At 42.1% G+C, this 12,473-nt stretch overlaps 1 protein-coding gene across 1 annotated transcript in view; it reads left to right on the plus strand.

Moving 5' to 3' along the window:
• The window catches only part of ALK (ALK receptor tyrosine kinase), a 2,590,648-nt gene that overhangs the window by 634,224 nt on the left and 1,943,951 nt on the right, over window positions 1-12,473 (plus strand). The gene's annotated exons all lie outside the window — the stretch shown is intronic.

The raw sequence follows: 12,473 nt of genomic DNA on the forward strand, positions 1-12,473 counted from the left end.
CAGTCTCTTCTTGTATATTCCCATCCCATTTTCCCCTGTGGAGCTCTCTTAATCTTTATGCAGTATTCATTAAGGTTGAGAGGGGTCTAGGAGGGGCATTGGGTTCAGGTTTCTTTCTGCTCCTGTGAAGACTGAGAAACTAACAGGTACAGATCCTGACAAGTGAAGTGTCTGTTCTTTTTAAATGACATTGATATGGAGTGTTTTTTTAACACATTATAATTAGACAACACTACATAATTAGTATGTGTTGTGTGTTTGGCATCCTATGTTTGGGTGTGTAGTTCTACACACACACACATATAATGAATTCATGTGAAATCTTCACAATTTACATTGTGTCAATTTAGAAAAAACATCATCTATTTGATACAAATTAACATATATATCTATATTTCTTTACATGCAAAATATAAAAAAAATGCTCTTAGTATTATCCCACAAATGGCTCAGCCTAGATGATGTCACTGGCCTGGATTATTAAAATAAGGACATGACAAGGTATAAGGGTAATCAGCAAATTAAAAATAATGCTTGTAATCGATTTGTCAAAATTGTGTTACATCAATGCAAGCAAACAAAAAGTCACCCCACCCAATTTATTTTTCTCCTTTTTTGTATCTATACAGGCCAGTGTGTATCAAAAGAAGGACATCTGGAAGGCCATCACGAAGAAGGGCAAACCCTTTGGGTCTTCAAGCATTGCAGCAACTACTGCTGCAAGCAATATACCTACAACGCTGGACCAAGAAGTCAGCAGAAGTCCAGCTCAGTCAATCCTCCCAGCATGAGAAGCGTGTGCGCTGCACCCTGGCCCCCTAATGGCCTGCATACTTGAAGTGGCCTATCCCCACCCTGGTGGGCATTTGAAGGCCAGACAGCCGCATGAAGGGGGGGGAGTTTACTTTTTTAATCTGTTTTCAAATAGCTAATTTTTATTATAGCAACAAAAATGGCTTCACAAGTAAGGGTGACAAATGACCAATGTAAAAGAAGTGTTCTTGAAGGTGTACTTTTTGCAGAATGTGTATCATGATGTGTTTTTTTTTGCAACGATTTGTTAAAAAGGATGCCATATTTTTTTTAGATACAAAGGACTTATTTGAGCAGACACATGCCTGCTTAAAATAAGTGTAACATTCTTTTGTGACATTTTATAAGGGACAGTTATACCAAACGGAAATAATCTATATTTTATCATGTGTGATAGGTTGTTATGTTCCCCCTATTACAAGTGACATAGCATCAAATGCCTATGATACAGTGATTGTTTGGAAAATTGCAATTGAGATTCAGTATTTTGAACAATCAGTATTGAACAAGTGAGCCAAAATGCCCAAAAACATCAGAAAAAATGCTTTAAAAATTGATTATTAACATATTAAAAATATGTTTTTAACAATGATAAATGTGAATTTATGTTGAGTGTGTCAACTTTTCCATGATTTCTTACTCATTCACAAATGTTCATTCAAGACATTCTTTTTTTGACAGATATATTTTAAGGGCATAATTTTGTCAAGATAACTCACAGGAATGCAAATACATTTGTGACAGTCTGTTTAAAGAAAAACGAATTTTATAGGCATAACTTTGTCAAGATAACTGGCAGGAATGTAAATACGTGTATTAAATGTTCTTTGCTATAGCCAGTAGAAATATAATTATTGAGGAAAATGAGATTTCTTAAAGGAACTTTTCTAAAGAGAATGTTCTGTCACATAGAAAACAGAGATTTTGTGCTAGCTATTCCATGGTCAATATTTTACAACGCACTTGGACTTTGAGGGAGGAAAATCCCATCATGTATATGTTGGAGTATCCCATTTGCAAAAATCCAAATCAGATTTAAAAAAAAGACTTGTTCTGCAATTTTGAAAATTCAACAACGTAAACATTTTAAATATGTTACATTTCATTTTGAATATCCTTTTGTATTTTAGATTCATGTCAATCAATGTGTGGTAATTTTTACTGTAATGTTGTGCCAATATTTGACTAGCCTGAAAGGCAGATTTAAATTTTTAAGACGTTTTAAATTATTTTGAAAAATAACATTGAAGGAAGATATTTCAGAGAACATCTTTTAAATATTTCTATCCGTACTAATGTGTTTTGAAAATGTATCAAGCCCTATGTATTTACTTATGCTGTAGAAGTAAATAAAATAAAAAAAGTATATTTTTAAGATTTCTTGAGCAACATAAGTAAATACATAGGGCATGATACATTAAGAAGCAACTTCAGTACTGGTTTAAATAAAATATTTGGAAATACTAAAAAATAAAATAAATCAATTAAAGTAAATATTACCATTGTGAAATGGCCTATAAAAAAAAACAGCCTTTTAATTTAACAAATCATTGGTACAACATCACAGTAAATATTGACACACATTGAATTTAATGTTTCTAAATTAAATGTCTGATCAGCATTTTTTTATCTTGTACCGATAATGTACATTTGTTTTGTTTGCTATAACATTTTGGTAACATACGTTCACTATTCTACAAAATAAATCTGAAACATTCAGAAGTGTGAAACAGTTCATAGGAATAATAGGAAATAGTTGAGGTATACGATCAGAGTTGAATAAGGAGCAATAATAGGAAATAACAAAACTATGACTGAATGGTTGTGAACATGTTTCCTACATGCAGGAGATAAAGTTGTACATAAACCTAATTTTCACAGGCCTGAAGCAGATGAAAATTGGAAACAATTGAAATGTTTTGATGACACACGCCACTGTCAGTTATATTTACATAGATATAATAAAACTATTGTATATGTCTTTACAGCATATTCAAGAAAAGGGGACATTGGAAAAGGAAGAGGGAAAGTAACTGGCAACTGTGTCTCAGGTGGTGAATCCTCTGAGACCTATGGAGATAGTGGCCTGGAGTGTGAGGAGACTGAAACAGATGCCACAAGCTCATCATTATCCTCAGAGACCTCCACAAGTGACCAGTTCCTAGTGGTGGTGGACCCTACACGATCTGTACCAACATCATCCTTGTCCACTACCCACAGACACATCTCCCTTTGGCTTCCCCCCAATTGGCCAAACCCGACCCCTAAAAGGGCAGGTGGTCTTCTTCGCCACAGGCACCTCACCCCCAATCCACTCGGCTGTGCTAAGTGTGGAGGCTATTGATCTCTTACGCAGCAACTCTGTAGGCTAGACAGTGACCGTGAATGGCATCCAGGGCCTCAGTTGCCTAATGCAATATATGGTTGCATTTCTGAATGACATTCACAGTTCGATGTCTTGCATGCAGAGATCATTTGCAAAAATAGCCTCCTCACTGACTGCAGCCTCCCAACTAACCCAACCTTGTTCCCCAACTCCAGTCCCTTCCTCACCCCAAATCCCAACTCCCACTCAAATCCCAAGCACATTCACTTCCATGCTGGTACCCACTCCAACAGACACTAGCAGCACACTCACACACACACATAAACAGAAACACACAAAGAAAAACAAACACACAAACAACAAACACACACTATTGACACTATATCCACAGCCACCACAACACCCACAACCACCACCACACCCAAAATCACCACAACCATCATTGCTCCCACAACTACCATACCTACTACCGCCACACCTACAACCACCACCACATCCACAACCACCAGCATGCCCACAAGCACCACAACCACCACCATACCAACAACTACTACCACACCCGCATGCACCACACACCTACAACCACAACCACCATGACAACAACAGCACACTCATCCAAAGCAGCATACTCACACAAAGGCACACCTACATGCAAAATAACACCACCCAGAACTAAACACTCACACTCAGACGAATACCAGACACCTCCCAAATAACACACATCCAAACATACACAACATACACCAGGCCCACATGCAACACCCAAACATACAGACACATGCACCGCACCAACTCCAGCTCCCTCTACCTCCAAAACCCAAAGCTCTCCCACCCCTCCTACCAGTTCCCCTCCTCCAGAATTCACAGTCTACCTCTCCTTAACCCGTCAAACTCAAACCCACCCCTTCCCAAGAAGGATCTTCAAGGTGCCTGCTCTGTGCCCAGTGGCTGCCCCTTCCTGAGGAAGTTACCCTTTAGTAGTAAGTAGAAGAGGCAAGAAGTCTGGGTCAATACATTCACAGCCTGTGATCCTGTTGGAAGCCTTTTGTTGGACATTTCTTTTTTCATTTAACAAAAATGATTATTGAAAATCTCATTTATTATTAAAAATAACTTAATTTGACAAAGTTTGTCCAAACCTTATTTTTCTTTTACAATTAATTGACTCTTTAAAATGTTTATGTTGAAAATATGGTTTACATATTTCTACTTACAATTATGCCAGGAAATAGAACAGTTTTTTTAAATGTCTTATTTGTGAAGTCCATAAACTGTTGAAAAAAGGAATGTGATGGACATAGTATTTCTGGTGCGAGCATTCCTCATGATGAACAACCACACCCAAAAAAGTAGATTTTTAAAAATGTTAATACATGTTTGTTTATTTAAACTGAATCAGTGAATAAATAAACACATATACATTTCAACTTACAAAATATACGTTCATTTATAAATAATCAAATACAGAAAATACACTAGACAAGGAGAAATGTTACATTAGTAAAATATTTACATTGATTGAAATTATATTTTTTTAAACAAAACATTTGAACTTCTCTAGTCCAATTATTAGATTACATTAAAATAAAATTATTTAAAAAATGTGTGATATTTATAATTTGTTACTGTTGGACTTTTTTGCTTATGCAGGGTCATCCCCAATCTTTTTGCCTCTTGCCTCCTATTTTTTCTGACCTGTTGCTGTTGGCTTTTGAACTCTGAGCACTTTACCACTGCTAACCAGTGCTAAAGTGCATATGCTGTCTGTGTAAATTGTAATGTTGACTTGTTTATTCATGATTGGCATATTTGATTTACTAGTAAGTCCCTAGTAAGGTGCTCTAGAGGTGCCAGGGCCTGTAAATCAAATGCTACTAGTGGGCCTGCAGCACTGGTTGTGCCACCCACATAAATATCTCTGTAATCATGTCTCACTGCAGTGTCTGTGTGTGCAGTTCTAACTGTAAATTCATCTTGGCAAGTGTACCCACTTGCCAGGCCCAAACCTTCCCTTTTCTTACATGTAAGGCACCCCTAAGGTAGGCCCTAGGTAGACTCAAGGGCAGGGTGCAGTGTATGGTTAAGGTAGGACATATAGTAATGTGTTTTATATGTCCTGACAGTGAAATATTGCTAAATTCGTTTTTCACTTTTGCAAGGTCTGTCCCTCTCATAGGTTAACATGGGGGCTACCTTTAAATCTGATTAAAGTGTAGATTTCCTTTGGGAGCGGATGCACATGTGGAGTTTGGGGGTCTCTGAACTCACAATTTAAAAATACATCTTTTAGTAAAGTTGATTTTAAGATTGTGCGTTTGAAAATACCACTTTTAGAAAGTGAGCATTTTCTTGCTTATACCATTTCTGTGACTCTGCCTGTTTGTAGATTCCCTGTCTATGTCAGTTTGACAGTTGAGCTGGTTGCACCTCACACTAGACAGTGACACAAAAGGAGCTGGGGTGAAGTCTGCATTTCCTGATGAGCCATCTGTGCTAGGAGGGAGGTGAGGAGTGGTCACTTACACCTGAAAAGGCTGTGCCTGTCCTCACACAATGCAGTCTTCGCCCCCCTGGTGAGTGTCTGGGGCCTGGACTGGGCAAGGCAGGATTTCACATTCAAAAGAGACTTTACTTTGAAGTAGGCCTACTTCAAAGGAGAAATTGGGTATAAGAAGGGCACCCAAGACCACAGACTTTAGAACACTTCTGGAAACAAGAGGAACCTCTGCCTGGAGAAGAGCTGAAGAGCTGAGGAAGAAGAGCTGCCCTGCCTGTGACTGTGCTTTGTGGAGCTATCCTGCAGTTGCTGCTTCTGCCAGAGTAAGAGGGCGAAGACTGGACTTTGTGTGCCTCCCATCTTGTGAAGAAATCTCCAAGGTCTTGATTTAGAGCTTGCCTCCTGTTGTTTGAAGTCTCAGGGACAGCAAAGACTTCTCTCTGCCAGAACCTGGAGTCTCTGGAGAGACTCCTGCTCTGACAAGTGGTGCCCTATCCAGCCTCTGGGCCCTTGAAAGGAAAGCTGGTGTAACGACTTCGGACCAACGCCACTGTTGAATCTGGTGACGCCGCCTGCAACCGCACTCCGTGATCTTCACTGGAACGCGATGACCTTCGCAGGCCCGATGCCGCTGCAGCCCTGCTGAAGTCTGCGATTCCGTGGAAGTCGCCGCACCACGTCGTGTCCGACGCCGCTCGAAGTGATCACCGACTTCATGCATCGACTTGTTTTCGCTCTTCACCAAAGGTACTGTACTTGGGGGTCTACGCGACTCCGTGTCCGGCGCCGCTGGTGTCGGCTTGTTGGGAACGACTCCGTCACGACGCCGTGTTAACACCACATCAAATCATTTTTTGTTTCTAAGCGCTATTTTTGAGTTTATTCTTTAAAAATTCATAACTTGACTTGTGTATGTCAGATTTTTGTCGTTTTGGTCTTGTTTTGTTTAGATAAATATTTCCTATTATTCTAAACTGGTGTTGTGTCATTTTGTAGTGTTTTCAATAAGTTACTGTGTGTGTTGGTACAAATGCTTTACACCTAGCACTCTGAAGTTAAGCCTACTGCTCTGCCAAGCTACCAAGGGGGTAAGCAGGGGTTAGCTGAGGGTGATTCTCTTTTACCCTGACTAGAGTGAGGGTCCTTGCTTGAAGTGGGGGTAACCTGACTGTAAACCAAAGACCCCATTTCTAACAGTTACCTTACAGAAAATGAGGAAATATCTCTGTATGAACACATCATGAATTTTGCTTACTGTCATCTTCTGTGTAAGTGTCCATTTTCATGAAGGAAGCTTGCACAAAATATGACAATAATAAACGTGCGTATGTGGAGACCTTATAGGAGGCGGACCACAATCCCCAGGGTGCCCAGAGTAGGAGGAGGAGACAGGCATCAGCCTGTTATTAACAGCGCTGCACTCCTGGAGCGCGGGACGAGCATTTGTGGAGACCTTACTGGGCGGACCACAAGCGCCAGGCTGCTCTAGTTAGGAGGAGGAGACAGGCATCGGCCTGTTATTAACAGTGCTGCACTTCCGCAGCGTGGGAAGGAAGCTTGCACAAATCTGACAATAATAAACGTGCTTATGTGGAGACCTTAGGGGGGCAGAGCACAATCCCCAGGCTGCACTGAGTAGGAGGAGGAGACAGGCATCGACTTGTTATTAACAGCGCTGCACTCCCCAGTGCGGGATGCACATTTGTGGAGACCTTACTTGGGGCGGACCACAAGCCCCAGGTTGCCCTGAGTAGGAGGAAGAGACAGGCATCGGCCGAAAGAGGTCGGGTTGGCCCCGCACTCGTTCAACTACCTGGCTGAGTGATCCCTGCTGTGCGTGGAATATTTGAAGTACGTGAAACACCTATGCTAACAGGAAAGAGAAAGAATAATGCGCAAAGGAAGAAAACTGCCTCAGGTCCTCCAGCCCAATTGTCAATTACAAGCTATTTATCCTCTGTTATGGGAGCTATAAAGACTGAACTAGAGCAAGTGGAGGTTAAGATTGGGGCCGTGCAGAAACTCTCTCAGAGGCCACCCCTGGAGCCTATTGTACTTCTAAAGCCTACAGAAATGGAACACCCATTGCGAAAGACCTCAGACTCTGACCCGCCCTCAGATTGGAATAAGCATGCACTCCTTGCATCTTCCCTTGCAGGATGCAAGCTCATCCAAGGAATCAAATAAGGACCCAATTCACAACTTCTCATTCGTGAATTCCCCACCTCCGAAAAAGAGAAGGGAGGGAGGAAGGGCTAAAGATGTGAAAGGAGTCTCGGGACCAAAACAGAGAAGCCATATACAATTGGAAGATAATGCTGGACAACAGGTGGCCCCTGACACGATAAGGGAATGTACTATGAGGAAAGACATTTTAAATGATTCTACCTTTTTAATTGATTCTACACTAAAACCATTTTGTGTAGCCTTGGAGGAGAAACGTATTAAATTGATAACTAAGAGATTGGATCATTTGCAAACTAATGTGAGTAGCACGCTACTTCAGATAACCAACTCAGATAACAAACTCAGAGTTATCCGTGCCAAGGAAAACCCATAGCCAGGAATCTGCATTAAAGATTGGAAATGCTTTACATAATCCAGACTTGAATGAAATTGGTCCACCCTTAACTCAACCCTTAGCTAAATCTAGAGATTTATATAGAGAGCACAAATCAAACTTGGAAACCCAAAAGGGGGTTCATCCTGGGTGTTCAAACCCCCCTTACACTAACTCCACTAATAACCTGAAAGAGACACTGCGGTTAACTCCTGAATGCACGCCATATGTCCTGATGCTAGAAAATGTGCCTGGATGTAACAATGAAGATACACAAGCTTTGATCAGAAAGTCTGCCCACTGGTTGAGGACAAAAAATAGATATCAAGTGGACTTTAACATTAAGAACCTTTTGGTACGTAGAGTGAAATGTGTTGGTCCATCAAAGAAAGCCTCTAAGGGAGATTGTGTTGTGATAAATTTTAAAAACCCTCGTCTGGTCAAACGCTTGTAGGCAGATTTGGACTACTGTTCAAGAGCAAAAGAAGAGATCCAAGTGTACCCATTAAGTCATTTTTATGATCCTTCTGTTTTACTTTCAGACTCCCTTGCAGTATCTCAAAACCAAAATCCAGGGTTGACGGTTCTACAGGCTCAGATAAACACTCCCATTGTAAATATTTTTCAGGCTCTGAATTCCCTAGATGAAAATGATTGACTCGTGGATTCAGCCATGTATGGAAGGGCCGACTTGGAGGGACTAAGGGGAGAAGAAGGCCAAGACACATCTCACTTAGAGGGAGAGGTGGAACCGTCAGGCCCCCCCCTTGTGATTTGATTCCTCCTACCACTATGAAAGATCCGGCTGCAGGATTAGGACATAAATCTCTAACACTGACTAGTTGGAACATAGCGGGACTCCAGTCAAAAATAAAAAACTCACACTGGCTAAATTTTGTATCCATGTATGATAAACTTTGCTTTCAGAAGACCTGGTCGACAGATCCCTTTTTTCTGGATGGTTATCTAACTTTACATCAGCCAGCGATACCATCTATAGCAGGAAGGGCAAGAGGGGGTCTCTCAGTTCTTGTTTCATTACACCTACCAAAACATAGAAGCATCCCTAATTTGGTCCCCACCTTATTTTATGATTGTCCTATCATTGATTGAGGGGAGAAAGGGTATTTTGTTAATACATTTTTATAATAATATACCATATGACCTTTTGAGGAAAAGCCTTGAGGATGTAATGGATTTCCTTGATTCATCTACTCGACTTCAGGACAAAGAGCTGTGTTCTGGTGAGGAGACTTCAATATGCACCTATGTCAATCTGAAGGCTCACATGCGTGTAGTTTTCTGATTGAGGGAAGAGAGAAGATGACCCATTTTAATCATACAGACGAAGGTGATGCTTTAAATATCTTTATTAGTAAATATGACCTTATGTTTGCAAGGGTGAAAGCGCCTCAATTCCGACATGCACGGGGAATTCCAAAGGAACCTTCATTGATTTTATTCTTATCAGTCAAGCTGATTCTTATTTAATTCTCAATTTCAAGATAGTTCCGCACTGTGCCAGTGATCATAATCCCCTGTGTATTAACCTAGCCTATAACATTAAACAAGGTCTCAAGAATACGATGGGAGAGGAAATCTTGTTTTTAATAAAAACACAGGTCTCCGTATGAAATGTAAAAAAGGTGGATCAAAAGGCATTCAATCAGAGAATCATTAAACAAAAGCTAGACTCTATCAATCTCTGTCTAACACATCGGCCAACCCATGTCCTCATAGTACAGGAATATAAGCATCTAAGCAATACCATCTCTGCAGCACTGGTCACTGACAGGTCAACACTGGGACCATATAAGTAAATTCAATATGCCAAATGGGTATGAGCCAATGTTACAATGTTTAGGGGAGAGAGTAGAAGCACTGTGTGCAGAGTCCTAAAACCAGCAAAACTGAGATAAAAAAAATGGAGGGAGCCAGGCACAAAGTTGGGGGAAGACACCCTACGAATGTCAGGTCTAATACTGGGGGCGTCAAACCAGTCCCATTGGGACTCTCCTGGTACGTTGTCCTGTGAGGTTATTATCTGCAGTGATCATTGGGACAATTCCTCCTTCTCATCTGTGGCCCTCCTATCTGGGCCCTTCCTGTCAGTTCGCTGTTGGTGGGAGCGATTCTGAGTTCTTGTCCCTCTGCCGGCTTCTAACCTTCAAGCCAATTCCAAGCCTCCTCCAAGGATCTGAAATACCAATGTTTTCCCTCTGCCACCACTCTCAGTTTGGTTGTAATATCATTCAATATTTAAGATCACGTCTTCTCAATGGCCTTTTCACTTCATGGAAGCTGCAGCAGAGCGGTTGGACCCTAAGAGTAAAGTCTGGGAAAAGCTGATGGATACATTGTCATATTTAAGAGGTTGGCCACGGTGGTGGCTTGGAGGATCACATCCCCGTCTTTGTGATTAAAGATGCATGCAAGGATGCTGTGCAGCATTGCATCTGGCCTTGGTGGAGGGCCTGGAACCCTGTTCACACATTTAATGGAGAAGAATTCGGACAGACTCCATGGCTTGAGAATATTGAAGATTAGGTCTTCCAAGAAGAGGTCTGCTCTTGGGCCTTTCACTCTCTCTGGGACTCCAACCACCCAGATGTTATTTCTCCTGGAGCAGCCCTCAAAGTCCTCCAGTCTCACTCCCACTACCTCTGCACTACCCCAGAGTTTGTCTACTTGTTCTCACAGAGTCTCAGTCTCCACCTTAAAGGCTGAAATTGAGTCTTCTGCCTCTTTTACCTTCCCTTCCATCTTCCAGAGGTTTGCAGTGACCAGCGTGACCTCCGTTGAGACAGAGTCAATCTTTGATTCCAAGGAGCTGCATATTGTCTCCATAATGTCACTGAAGTTGAAAGACTCGCCATCTTGTGGGGATTTCCATTGTATTCTCATTTCTCCCTAGTGGTGCTCCCCCCACTATTTCCTTGGATAGGGGGTTTTCAGCCAGCATTGTTTGCTGGGAGATCCGGGCACCTTTGCCTCTTATCATCATAAATGCTGGTGCTCTATTAGACAACACTCAGAACCATGGTGGTAGTCAAAGCTGCCTGCCAAGGTCACTCCTGCACATGGAGACCACCTTGTAGGCTTCCCTCCGCTAACCAAGTGACCCCTCTTCACCTTTGTCCAGCACATTTAGGGCAGGCCACTCCTTTTGGACTACTGCTTGTGTGTTCTTCCCAGGTCTAGGGTTACAGCACTCTCAGTAGATTGACCAGGGTTCAAGTCAGCAGGCTGTTTGTTTCTGCCTTTTATCCTCATATCAGGGCTCTCAGGCCATCAGGTTTTCTCTCACCTCAGTGCTTGATGGCTTTTCAGGTCTGCCGTCTGATATCTCCTCACCTCCCCTATGGATTTTAAGAGCCTCTCTTCACACAGCCACTCTCACACTGTATTGCCAGATGGGTCAGCTTCTGTCAGAGGTCCCGCTGTTCATACTCCTGCCTTTCTTTGTTTCCCACACTGCCGTGGTCCCGGTCCCCCACTCCTTCTTACCTTGTCAGGTGCTGTCTGTTCAGGAAGGGGGCATCCACTCCTTTACCATCAGGTTCAGAAAAGTCTGATGTGCTGCTCCCATCACCTCCGTGGCAGCGCCACCTTTCTATGGTTTCCAGCCCCTTCATGGGGGAGCTTCATCTCTTCCATTGCCCCGCAAGTGTCGACTGGAGCCCAGGAGCTGAGCCCTCCATGTTGAGTTTATCTCATCCCCTGTACCTTCACTACTTGAGACCGCGGCTTCCCTTGGCTCTGTAGGCCTCACTCAGCATCGTGCTTTGTATCTTCATGCCAGGCCCTTGGCTCCAACAATGGTTTACACCTTGGTCCCAGCAGCACGGAACAGCACCAGGAGGATGGAGGAGAGCAGAGTATGGGTCAGATGTTGGGGGGTTATTCAGCCCGGGTGGCAGAGCCACTTCAGCATGCAGCCATCTTGATCCGCGGTTGGCCATACCCCTGGGCTTTCAGCATCTTTGATCATAATTTAGGCACCACACACCCCTGTGCATTCCTCTAGCTAGCATTTCACATTAAATACAAACACAGCTAAATGTTTGCATGTGCAATATATTTTTTACATTATAGGGCTACGCCCTAAATTATAGGAAGCTGTTCATGTCAAAATTACAGCTGTACAAATATGACACCTTCTGCAATGCCTATAGTATAGAATAAAAATAAAACACATATCAGAATGGATATAACATGTCATAAAACAAATCTGCTAAATACCAGAATCATTATACCATGTAGCAAAACAAATATGA

This window comes from Pleurodeles waltl, chromosome 5 (assembly GCF_031143425.1).
Source record: "Pleurodeles waltl isolate 20211129_DDA chromosome 5, aPleWal1.hap1.20221129, whole genome shotgun sequence".
Classification (NCBI taxonomy): domain Eukaryota; kingdom Metazoa; phylum Chordata; class Amphibia; order Caudata; family Salamandridae; genus Pleurodeles; species Pleurodeles waltl.